General features: G+C 41.8%; 1 protein-coding gene across 1 annotated transcript in view; it reads left to right on the top strand.

Moving 5' to 3' along the window:
• Rab30 (RAB30, member RAS oncogene family) overlaps positions 1–13,194 on the top strand; it is a 92,066-nt gene that overhangs the window by 9,386 nt on the left and 69,486 nt on the right. The window lies entirely within an intron of this gene.

Below are 13,194 nucleotides of genomic sequence, written 5' to 3'. Positions count from 1 at the left end.
ATTTTATTTTTTTTTATTTATTTATTTTTTTTTTGGTTTTTCGAGACAGGGTTTCTCTGTGTAGCTTTGCGCCTTTCCTGGAGCTCGCTCACTTGGTAGCCCAGGCTGGCCTCGAACTCACAGAGATCCACCTGGCTCTGGTTGTTTATTTTTAGTGTAGCGCAATATCTGTCTTCTTGTCTTGGTGTTAACTTTGAATGTCTTAAGCTTGTTGTTCTGGAGGCTAGAATTGGAATCGTCTGATCATTTTCTCATCATTAAACTTGGCTTAAGGATTTGTGGTTAGATTTTTCCATTGGCGATGCTGCAGTCCCACCCCCTTGCATCTTAGGGATGTGCAGGGTCAGCTTGTCAGATCACTGGTGATGCAAGGTTTGAGCCTGTGGTTAAGGAGGAATGGTCAGATCTTCCTACTGAAAGGGCATCATATTTACATGACCTGTGTGTGTAGGGAGGATATCTTGAGGGTATGTGGCTATCCTGTTTCTCAACAACCTTCATCTAATGTTTTCTAAATTCCCTCATTCTACATTTGTCATATGTTCAGTTAGCTTCCAGCCCCTCCCTGCCACTTCAGAAAACCACCACTCATACTCATCCCTTCCAATGTATTATAATCCGTTATCAGTCTTCTTTCCCTTTCTCAGCCTTATGCTTTCTGATACTCAAATGATCTCAGATGTAACCTGGGAGAGCCTATCTTATTTATTCTTAAAAGCTTGTGATAAAGGAGGCAAGATGCTCATGAAAGCAGGGAAACTAAGTCTGAGAAGCCACAAGTAACCTGGTCACAGCCAGTTAACAGGTGAGTCAAGTTGTAACTATTGTTCTAACCCCACAATGGGCCCTACTACTCCGCTCATCCTCACTGTCTAGGATCAGAATGTCTCGTGTTGAAACGAATTTAAAGGATAGAGTGCAATCATTGCAGCATCTTGCTGATAGAAAATGATTGGAAGTGTGCGACATCAGGGGACTGGCCATGTTTACACGAGGGAAAAGCTTTAAAGCTACAAACAGAGTTAGGATACTCTCTGAGGATATATATTAAGTGACAGAAGGCGATATGAAGTGTATTTTGTGAGGGATAAGGATATTTTGAATTTTCACAAAGAATCCCTGGAAGATTATGAAAAAGTACCATGGTTACTGGTAGAAAGTAGGTAATAGACAATGTGTGGATTATGGATAATGTATGTGTATACAAGTATACTGAGATTTCTTTGCACATGTGCACGCGCGCGCATGTGTGTGTGTGTGTGTGTGTGTGTGTGTGTGTGTGTGTGTGTGTTATGTTTTGTGAGACAGGGTTTCTCTACATAGCTCTGGCTGGCTTGGAACTTGCTCTATAGACCAGACTGGGCTAGACTTTACAGAGATCTGCCTGCCTCTTCCCCACCCCAAGTGCTGTTGTGGCTACCACACTTGGCTTATTTAATTAATTAATTTATTTTTGAGATTTCTTGATAGATATGTATCATATTTGCTTGTGACAGGGTCTTACGCTATAGCCCAGGCTGGTCTGGAACTCATTTTGTAGCCCAGGGTGGCCTCAGACCTAAAGTAATTCCTCTATCTAGTGTTCCAAGTGCTGGGATTTTACAGGCTAGAGCTACCATACCAAGTATATAGTATTGATTTTGAAAGTAGCTCTGTTGATATGTAGTTCACATATATCACATAAATTGCCCATTTAAAGTATACAATATAATGTTTTTAGTGTGTCTGTCAAGTTGTATAATCTTTGCCACAATCAACTTTAGGGTTTTTTAGTCACCACCAAAAGGAACTTCATGCCTCTTAACAATGACTTGCTGCTTTCCCAGCCTACTTGCCCACTTTAAGGCAACCTCTATTCTCTTCCCTGTCTCTATAAATTTGCCTACTTCAGTCATTTAATATCAGGGAATTATACCCTGTGTGGTCTTGTGTGAACGACAGCTCCCATTAACATAATGTTTTCAAAGTTCATAGATCAAAGGCTTCATCAGTGCTGCATAACTTTTTTTATTATCAAATAGTATTCCATTGTATGGGCAGTCTACATTTTATGTATCATTCATCATATTATGGGTATTTGAGTTGCTTATACTTTTTGACCGTTTTGAATAATGCTGCTGTCAACGTGTATTTACATTTTGAGTAGATACATGTTTTGATAATGAATTATTGGGTGGTCAACTGGGAATACTATGTTTGACCTTTTGAGAAACTGCCAGGTTGTTTTCCAGACAGCTCTAGCCCTTGGAATTCTCAGCAGCAGTGTGTAAGAGTAACCCTAGCCCTCAGAAGGCAGGCGCAGGTGGATCTCTGAGTTCAAGGCCAGCCTGGTCTACAGAGTGAATTCCAAGACAGCCTAGGGCTACACAGAGAAACTCTGCCTTAAAAAACAACAACAAACAAACCCAAAGAACAAAAACAAACAAAAAGGAATTCCAGTTTGGGGCCTGGAGAGATGACTCAGTGGTTAAGAGTACCTGCTGTTCTTCCAGAGGCCCTGGGTTTGATTCCCAGCGCCCACATGGTAGCTCACAACTGTCTGCAAATCCAGTTTCAGGGAATTTGACACCATCTTCTGGTCCATTTGGACTCCAGTTAAGTATGTGGTGCACAAGTATACGTGCATACAAAACACTCATACACCTACAACAGATAAAAGAAAATAACGAATTACAATATCTGTTTTTTAATCATTGCATCTATTCTAGTGAGTATAAAGCATGTTGAGTTTTGGACTGTGTCAGTACGTTAACAATGTAATATCTATTCCAAAACTAAAATAAAAACCCCAGGAAGAGAGACTGGGGAGAGGGCTCAGCGGTAAGGGCACTGGTTGCTCTTCTAGAGGACCTGGATTCAATTCCCAGCACTCATATGGCAGTTTACAATTGTATTTAACTCCCGTTCTAGGGGATCTGAAGCTCTTTGGCTTCTGTGGGTACCTGGCATGCACGTAGTACGTAGACTTACATGTAGGCAAGACATCCATACTCATAAAAAATAATTCAAAAAAAATTTAAAAGGGAATTAAAAAAATTGGAAGAACTAGGAGCTCAGAAAGAAAAGTTTCAGCCAGGTAGTTGAAAGGTCTGTCTGTGAGGATGGTTTCAAGGCAGAGACACGGCCCAGCTTTCCCCTTTCAGCTGGGTGTCCAAATGCATCCACAGTTTCCTGGTCGGCTTTTTAGTGCCCTGGCTTGCCTTCCACTAGCATGCCCACGTTCATTGCCCGGAGTGTAGAGGCCTTGTGTCTAAAGGGCTACCCTCAGGATGCCTTACACTTCAGTAGAAGCAGCTCTGAGAATGACTGTGACCATGTTAGATCTTAAAACTAGGATTCTGTGGGCCATGAGGTCCTTTTGTAACCTCCCTCCACACAGCCTACATGACGAGGCTGCTTTAGCCATGGTGGGCTGGTGACCTGTAGGAGAGACCTCAATGTGGGAACTTGCATATGACTTTGCATTTATGTTTTGGTATCTTTAAGCTTTATGACAATGGACAAGTCCCATTTTCTCCAAAGCTCTCATTATCTATGGCAGGGGATGCCTGCCTCAGCATCACCTCACAGATAGGTGCTCATTAGTTGTAAAGGGGAAAAAAAAACCTTAACTGTAGAAAAAGATGGCAATACCAATTTTACTAACTGACCAAAGTCAATATCAATCATGAGGCAACTATATTTCTGAGAGAAACAGACCACCACTTTGCGGAATCCTTCCCCAAATGTATAACTTCAAGGGCCTATGGAGATGGCTGCCGGATAAGAGGCCTTGCTGTGTAAACATGAGGACCTGAATTTGGACCTTCAGCACCCACTTGAAAGTTGAGTGTGGTTGTGGATGCCTGTCATCCGACGCACTGGAAGGGCAGAGACAGGTACATCTTTGGACCTTGCTGCCCAGCCAGTGTAACTGAAACAGGGGCTTCAGGTTCAGTTAAAGACCTGTCTCACAAAATAAGGCGGAGTGTGAAAGAAAGAAATCTTCTGAAGTAAAAGATACTGAAGGACAAATAGAAACTAAATGCGACACATGGTCCTGGATTAGTTCTTGGATCAAAGAAAATTTTTTCTTTGTCTACTGATATAATTCATATTGCCATAATGAATGCTATTTGTACAGTGGGTAAAAAAAATCAATTAAGAGTTGAAACTGGATTAGATTTAAGGTCAGTATTAATTTCCTGATTTTGATAATTATACTGTGGAAGTATGAGGGAATAATCCTGGCTTTTAATGAAATACTACATACTGAGAGATAACGTGGTATCGATATATAGCAGAGAGAATGATAAGAAAAATGTGGTAAAACATTATTAACATTTGAGTAATTTGGGTGGAGGCTATGTGTAAATTCTTAGTAATGGACTTGAAATTGTTTGGTAAGATTGAAATTAATTTGAGACAAAAGGATAAAATTGGAGGGAGGAGAGACACCACTCTTTAGAGTTCACTGTGACTGTGAGGACTAAACCTGACTCAGGTCTCAGGATGGTGCCTAGTGCCAGAGGGATTTTTGGACATCCTCCAGTGATCAAGGTTAGTGGTGGTTCTTAGACAAGATTTGGGAGTCAAATTAAAGTGAACCTGTGTTTGGGACCGGAGAGATGGGCCAACAGTTAGAGAAGGACCCACGTTTGTCCCAGTACCTGTTCTAGACAGCAGTAAAACTTGGGCTCCAGGAGGCCACACAAACCCACACATAATTAAAAATAATAAAAGTAAATCTTTAAAAAAGTTTACCTACTAACCCAGATCCAGAAAGACAAACACAGTATGTACTCACTCGTATGTGGATATTGGATGTAAAGCAAAGGATAACCAGGCCATAATCCATAGCGCCAGAGAAGCAAGGTAACAAGGAAGACAAGAGGGACACATTGATCGCTCTAGGAAGGGGGAATAGATGAGATCTTCTGGGTAAACTGGGGGAGGGGGAGAATAGAGCATGAGAAAGAATGTGAGGGAACGGGATGGTTGTGTTCTGGGAGGAATGAAGAGGGAGAGCAATGAAAGAGATATCTTTTTTTTTTTTTTTTTTTTTTTTTTTGGTTTTTCGAGACAGGGTTTCTCTGTGTAGCTTTGTGCCTTTCCTGGAAGTCACTTTGTAGACCAGGCTGGCCTCGAACTCTCAGAGATCTGCCTGCCTCTGCCTCCCGAGTGCTGGGATTAAAGGCATGCGCCACCACCGCCCGGCTGAGATATCTTGATAGAGGGAGCCATTATGGGGTTAGGGAGAAACCTGGCACTAGGGATTTTCCCAGGAATCCACAAGGAAGACCCTAGCTAAGACTCCTAACAATAGTGGAGAGGGTGTCCGAACCAGCCTTCCGCTGTAATCATAATGGTGAATACCCTAATTGTTATCATAGAACCTTCATCCAGTAATGGATGGAAGCAGATACAGAGATCCACAGTCAAGCACTGGGCTGAGCTCTTGGAATCCAGTCGAAGAGAGGGAAGAGGGATTACATGAGCAAGGGGGTGGTAAAGATCATGATGGGAAATCTACAGAGATAGCTGACCCAAGCTGGTGGGAGCTCATGGACTCTGGACTGACAGCTGGGAAACCTGCATGGCACCAAACTAGGCCCTCTGAATGTGGGTGACATTTGTGTGGCTTGGTCTGTTTGTGGGACTAGGATTTATGCCTGGTGCATGAACTGGCTTTTTGGAGCCCATTCCCTATGGAAGGATGCCTTGCTCAGCCTTGATGCAGAGGGGAGGGGCTTGGTCCTGCCTCAACCTGATATGCCAGGTTTAGCTGACTCCCCATGGGAGGCCTTAACCTCTCTAAGGAGTGGATGGAGGGTGGGATGATGGGAAGGTGGAGAGGGGGGAGTGGGAGGAGGGGGAGGAGGAGGGAACTGTGGTTGCTTTGTAAAGTGAAAAAAAGATAAGAAAAAAAAAGTTTATATGGTATATGGTGATGGTATTGTTTTGAACCAAAATTGGGATTCATGTCAGGAATAGGGGTGCACTCTGGAGGCAGAGGCAACCTGGGCTCTGTGAAGTTGAGGCCAGCCTATTCTACATAACAAGGTCCAGGCTAGCTAGGGCTATATAGTGAGACCTGATGTCAAAATAAAATTCATTCATTAAAAACAAATACATAAATTTGGACTCATGGGTCTAATGGAAATTTCTCCCTTATTTATAAATTCATTGACTGAAAAGTCTTGTGAAAGTACATATACCAAATCACATCAGTGGCCATTGTAAGAAGAAATCATCGTAGTCTAATGTTGGTTTTATGTGGAACTCTGATTGTCTCAGGAAAGTTGTGAAAAGTGGTTACCTTTGCCATTTGGGCAACTTTTGGGCCAGCACTAGCATTTCCGAATCTGTCTCTTACTTCCTTTTCTCTTTCCCACCCACACATAGGTTTCTGATTTTGTCTTAGAGAGCAATTTTAATTAGCTATGCCAAATTTTAATTGTTTTGGCAGACAAAAGAAAGCTGAGTAAGCCTTTCTGGTCAAGATTCAGTAATTTTGCTTTCTAAGAGTTAACTTTGGGAAGAATGCCACTAGTCCAGAAAATTCAGGTAGTAAATCTCAGAAGAAATTCCTCTATCCTAGAAGAATTATGTATGGGATGGGGAACTAAGGTTTTGAGAAAGACTGAAAGAAATATGTCTATCTGAAATAAGCATTTCCTTTTCATCTTTCTTCTTCAAGTCTCAATATATGAATGATTAAGTTTTGGTGAGACTGTTCAGAGGGTAAGGGCACTTGCTACCAACATGCCAGCCTGCCATTCATCCTGGGACCTATGCGGTAGAAGAGAACCTACTCCCAAAATTGTCCTCTAATTTCTAAATGTGCACTATGGCATATGTTTATCTACACACACACACACACACACACACACACACACACACACACACACACACAAATATATTTAATAAATACATGTAATACATTTAAAACAGATTTGGTTCATGCACCCAAACAAAAACAAAGATCCTCAAATAATCCTGATTAAAAATATTTATGAGGGGGATGGAGAGATGGCTCAACAGTGAAGAGTACTGGCTACTTACTGTTCCAGAGGACTTGGGTTCCATCCTCAGCACCCACATGGTACCTCACAGCCATCTGTCACTCCAGTTTCAGGGCACCTGATGCCCACTTTTGGTCTCTGCTGGCACTAGCCATGTGCCTGGTATACAAATACACACACAGGCAAAATGCCCATACACATAAAATAAAAATTAAAATAATAAAATTTGAAAATATTGGACAATTCTTACCTAGTGTGGTACTTTAAGTGCTCTCTTTGAGGTGGTGAAAGCCCCACCTGCTGGAGCTGGAGTTTTGTATGTTTTTGTTTGTTTGTTTGTTTGTTTTTGTTTTTGAAACAGGGTTTCTTCCTTGGCTTGCCTGGAATTTCCTATGTAGACCAGTCTGGCCTTGAACTCATAAGAGTTCCGTCTGTCTCTACTTCTATCATTCTTGGCTAGAGCTATACTGTGTTACTGAAGATTCCAAATTCAGTGACATCAATCTGGAGCCAGTGTTATTTCTGTAGGATTTAATTTTGTTTGGAATGTTACCTACAAAAAGTTTGTCTGCTTTTTGCTTTTATAGTTATGGCTAAGAAATGGTTGAATGTACAATTAGCTATTTTTATTATAACTTTATAATATTGAACACATTTGAAAATTTTATATTCTAAGCACTGCAGTGACTACATAAATTATATCATATAATTATGACAGGAATCTTAAGAGGAAGCTTTATGTCCGAGAGCTTCAGTGGAATGTTTAAAATTATTTGACCATCTTGATTTTTGGTCCTAGACCTGTCTCTTACTAGTCAAAATGATTGATTATTGTTAAGATGATACATTTTAGATTGGGTGTATCTTTCTATGATTAAAATAAAATAGATAACATGCATTGTCTTAGTAAACTTGATCTGCTATAACAAATTGACTGAGGCTGGGAAGTTCCTTTTAAAAAAATTATTATTGCTGGGCAGTGTTGGTCATGTCTTTATTCCGAGCCCTTGGGAGGCAGAGGCAGGCAGATCTCAGAGTTGGAGGCCAGCCTAGACTACAGATTAAGTTCAGGGACAGCCAGGCTGAAATACAGAAACCCTGTCTTAAAAAAAGTTATTATTATTTTTTTGCTTTTGGGGACAGGTTCTTGTTGTATAGCTCATGTTGATCCAGAACTCACTTTGTAGCCCAAGTTTGTCATGAGCTTATGGCGTTCCTTCTCTCTCAGCCTCCAAGTGCTGGAATTACACATGTGTGTCACCACACCTTCCAATAAAAGTTTATTTCTAAGGGCAGTTCAGGCTGGAAGGCAAGGTAAGGTGCTGGCAGGCATCTGCTGGTGGCTTCTTTCTACCTCCAGGATGATACATATGTCTGTGTCTTCAAATGCCAGGAGGGTGAACTTGCCCTCTAGGTGGTTTTAAAAAATATTTATTATTATTTTTAAAATTCTCTCTATGTGTGTTTGCCTATTGGATATGTATGTGTGAGTTCAGTAGCCCAAAGATGCCAGAAGACAATGTCAGATCCCCTAGAGCTGGAGTTACAGGTGATTGTGAGCTCCCTGGCATGGGTGCTGGGTACTGAATTCAGGTCCTCTGCAAGAGCAATTAAGTGCTCCTAATGACTGAGCCATGGCTCCAGCCCATTTAAGTACTTGCTAGGTCACTAATGCATTTATGAGAGCATAGGCCTCCCTGGTGGTCTGTTTAGTCATGAATACTCTTAGCACTGTGTGTATTTAGACTGCAGTTTCAATGTGAATTTTGGAGGGGACACAGACATTCATACTGTAGGACTCTTCACTGTGTAGTGGAAAATGACCATTAAAACAAGGAAGGACTGATGAGGTCACATACATTAGAGATGCCTTCCTACTTCCTGTGTATTAGCCATTTTTCTGTTACTGTGCTAGAACACCAAGGCAACTTATAGAAGAAAGAGTTTCCTTTGCCTTGTGGAAGACCTAGTGGCAGGGACAGTGTATCAGTCGGTAGCAGTTGTGGCGGCTAGAACAAAAGGCTGAGAGCACACATCTGTTACTGCAAGTGTGAAGCAGAGAGTGAACCAGAAGTGGTGTGGGGCTTTAAACTCTCATTGCCCACCCCCAGTGATGTAATTCCTCCTGCAAGGCTGCACCTTTTTAACCTCCCCAAAGAGTCCATCCAACTGGGAATCAAGTGTTCAATTATCTGAGTCTCTAGGGGACATTTCTCATTCAAACCATTGTACCCTATGACAGGGCAAATCTGGCTAGGCAGTAGAGGCTGGGTAATTTTCCTGTGATGTGAGGACTGTGGGGAGGGCAACTCGGATGAAGGGAACTGTGAGTAGGTTGTAAGAGGTGAAGTTAAAGAGTGGCTTTAAGATCTAATTCTACCAAGGAACCAGTCTCCGATTATATGACTGGTTATATATTTATATGATTATATAATTATAATTATAGGTAACCTTGCCACCTTCCATGTTGGCAGAGACTTAAAAGCAAAGTCTAAACCATGTTCATGAAGTTGTGTTGTGCTGGACAAGGACTCACTCATGATTCATCCAGTAAACGCTTGTTTAGCACATAGTGCTGCTGCTTTGCTAGGTACTTTATGTATGTTGGCAGATTTAATAACTCCCAACAACTTGGGAGTTATTAATAGCCCAGTTAACAGATAGAGAAATTATGACTCAGATGAAGTAACCTACTAGAAATCACATGACTGGTAGATGGCAGAAACAAAATGATACCTGGAGCCCATGCATCCAGTAAACTACACGGCCTCTCTCTGGGCTAAGTGTGAGGTGATGGCTGTCTTTGAACTCAGTCCCAATGGCAGGTGACTGCCATCACTTGCCATTTTCTCGATGCTTTTAATGGTATCTGGGAGGAGTTATTTGACATCTTTGACACTTGGTTTCCATATCAATGAGCAGATGATCTGTATTAGACCAGATTGTTTATAGTTTCTCTTGGTCTCGCTGATCAATTTCTGCCATATGGTGAAGGGTACTATATTTGTGTTCCATCACACTAATTAATTAGCTAAACACTAATATCTACTATACTACCAGCTACTATGGATACTAGCAATTGAGATTTGGCAGGACATTGCCTATAATGCAGTTTTAGGCCAGCAAAAGAAACACACCATACTAGTTTGGTCAGAGTGGCAACAGTGGTGCATAGCAGGACCTGGGAACACAGAGGAGGGGCACTAGACCTGTTTTGGGATAGGAAGATGTTTTGAAGAAGTGGCCCTACAGACCAGGAGGACGGCGTGGGAGATCACAGAACCTCACCCTTCTTATAGTGTTCTCACGGTCATAGGAGTAGTACCATTTAATAAGCTTTGGTAATCTCTGAACTCCCTTTTATCTTGTGTTAAGTCTAGTTGAATTTGACAGTTAAATCTAAGTATCGGGGGTGCAGAGATGGCTCAGTGGGTAAGAGAATTCAGGGTGGAGACAGGCAGATCCCAGGAGCTTCCGGGTCCCTGGGAGACCCTATCTCAGAGAGTAAGGTGGGAAGTGATAGGAGGCCGCTGCCATCTTCCTCTGGATATGCATGTGTATGGGTGGACCTGTAGACACAAGTACACATACACCACACACCACACACCACACAGACGCACACACAAAGTGTAGGTATCTACAAAGTGTTCCTCTTGTATGGGAGAAGGATTATAAAATTGAAGAGGGATCCCATGGTTAAAGTATTCTAAAAGGAATTGAGAAGCATGGAGCAGATTGGTAAGAGGCCCAAGGGCCCCGAGTTATTTGAGATGTTGACAACTAAAGTCACAGATGGTTGTGTTTTATAAAAGCGAATGAGATGACCAAGATACTGGGTGGAATGAACAAGCCTTTCATATTGAGGACTGGTAAAGTACTAGGAATTACTGAATATTGGAATTCTAATACCAAAAGGGTAAAGTAGAGGCTGGGGTATAGTCAGTAGCTAACATTTATTAAGTAGCTACTAAGCCAGGACTTTGTTATACTATTTTTTTTTAAAGATTTACTTACTTATTTTTTAAAAGAGGTTTATTATTATTTTTAAAGATGTATTTATTTATTTTTATGTATATGAGTGCTCTATTTGCGTGTATGCTTTTATGCCAGAAGAGAGCATCAGACCCCACTACAGATGGTTGTGAACTATGGTTGAACTCAGGGAATTGAACTCAGGACCTCTGCAAGAGCAGCCAGTGCTCTTAACCACTGAGCCATCTCTCCATTCCCAAGGTTTATTATTTTTATTTTATGTATATGGGTTCTTTGCCTGAATGTATGCAAGTATACTACATGCGTGTCTTGTGCCCATGGGAGACAGAAGAGGGTGCTAGAGCCCCTGGAACTGGAGTTCCAGACAGTTGTAAGTTCCCACGTGGATGCTGGGAACTCTGAACCTCAGGTCCTCGGAAAGAGCAACAAGTGTTCTTATTATTTTATTTCTCTCTCCTTCTCCCCCTCCCCCCCCCCCCCCCCGTGTGTGTGTGTGTGTGTGTGTGTGTGTGTGTGTGTGTGTGTGTGTGTGTGTGTGCAAGTTCATGTAAGTTTGTACTGGAGCTAGTAGAAGCCAGAAGAGGGTGTTGCATCCCTTGGGACTGCAGTTACGAGGAGTTGTGAGCTGCCAGATGTGGGTGCTGGGAACTGAACCTGGGTCTTTGCAAGAGCAGCAAGTGCTTAGGGACCGAGCTAGCTCTCCAGTCCCTGTGTTTACATCCACAGATTTGTTTTATTTTCTCAACAGTCTTGTAAGGCAGGTGTTGATCACTTTAGAGATATAGAGACTGAGGCTCACAGAAGTTATGGCTTGATTAAGGCCACAGCTAACAAGAGACTGAGCAGTAGCTCAAGGCCAAGTTGTCAATCTTTGCTCATCTTTTACTCTGTGCTGCTTCAGGTCCTAAACCCTGTTTTGTCTTTCAAGGAAGTGTGTTAAACATAAGCCTGCTTTTATCCATGGAGCTTAGGAGAGCAATGATCATCATGTGGTATCAACTCTTGAAGTTGTCTAATTCACTGAAGGAAGGAATTGTGCCTCCATTTTCCTGTGTTATCTTCTGAGGTGATCCATCACCAGCTCTAAATTGCTCTTACTAAATCATTATTATTTTTTTTGTCTTTCCCAGTTAATATTTGCAAATTAGTGTCCTAGAATTGTCTTATAAAAATTTTCGGAGATAATGTTCACTGAGGCCAGGTAGATGTAATAGTTTGATCTTGACTCTGTCTCTAAGGGTAATTTCCACTTTATCTTTTAGTTCTTAAGATACCCTGTCTCCTTGTCCTCAGAGACCTTGAACAAGATTCTGGCTGGACCACATGGAAGTCTCAGCACTTTCAATCCTTTGACTCTTCTTTCAAGATCTTTGGTGGTCCTGGTGTCTAGTCAGAGAATGTTTTCGCAGCTGGTTTTGGAGACAAGTCACACATCTATCATAGGCCTTTTAAACCCTCTAGAAAGTTCTGACATGTAGCTTTATGAAACACTGAAACCAACTGCCGACATGTGGATGAATTTTGAGTGCTGGGAAGGCTCTCCTGTGCCCTGTGTTCTATAGCGTGGGCTGCAGTGAACTAGAGACAGGATCCGAGTTCAGGAGGTTGAAGCCAAGACTTGGCTCAAGTCACAAATTCTCGGGCTGTGAGCATCAACCTGTCTGCGCCTGTTTTCCTAGCCATAAATGAGCGCTGATGACAGCCCCAGTTTCATTTGGTTGTTCTGGAAGTCAAAAAACTCACCATGTAGTATTAAAGGGCTTAATAACCAGCCACAGAATGCATTATACTATGTTACCATGCTTGTTGCAGACCAAATTTGGCTCCTTGAGAGACCATTCCAGACCCTGCATAGCATACTTAACCTTATCATCATTGGTCCAAGTCCTGCCAGCTATCATTGGCCAACATGGCTTTCTAGCATCACTCTCCTGTTTATTTGTAACCTTCTCATTTATTGTTTTAGAAATGCTCTTAAGCTTTGGTGACTCTTGAATACTCATCATTGTAAACACTGCTTGGGCTCCTATACTTATCCAAACGATACTGTTTACAGCCTCATAAGTCAAATTCTTGGAGTCGTGTCTTGATCTCTTTCCTAGTAAGTTCTGGAACAGCAGCAGAGGCTACTTATGATTAGTGAGCTTTACCATGCTTGCTAGAATTCTAGATGATAGTTCCTGAGGGCATAGCAATA

This window comes from Peromyscus leucopus, chromosome 1, assembly GCF_004664715.2.
Source record: "Peromyscus leucopus breed LL Stock chromosome 1, UCI_PerLeu_2.1, whole genome shotgun sequence".
NCBI lineage: Eukaryota > Metazoa > Chordata > Mammalia > Rodentia > Cricetidae > Peromyscus > Peromyscus leucopus.
Note: the sequence above shows the minus strand (reverse complement) of the source record. Positions and strands in the feature narration are given on the sequence as shown.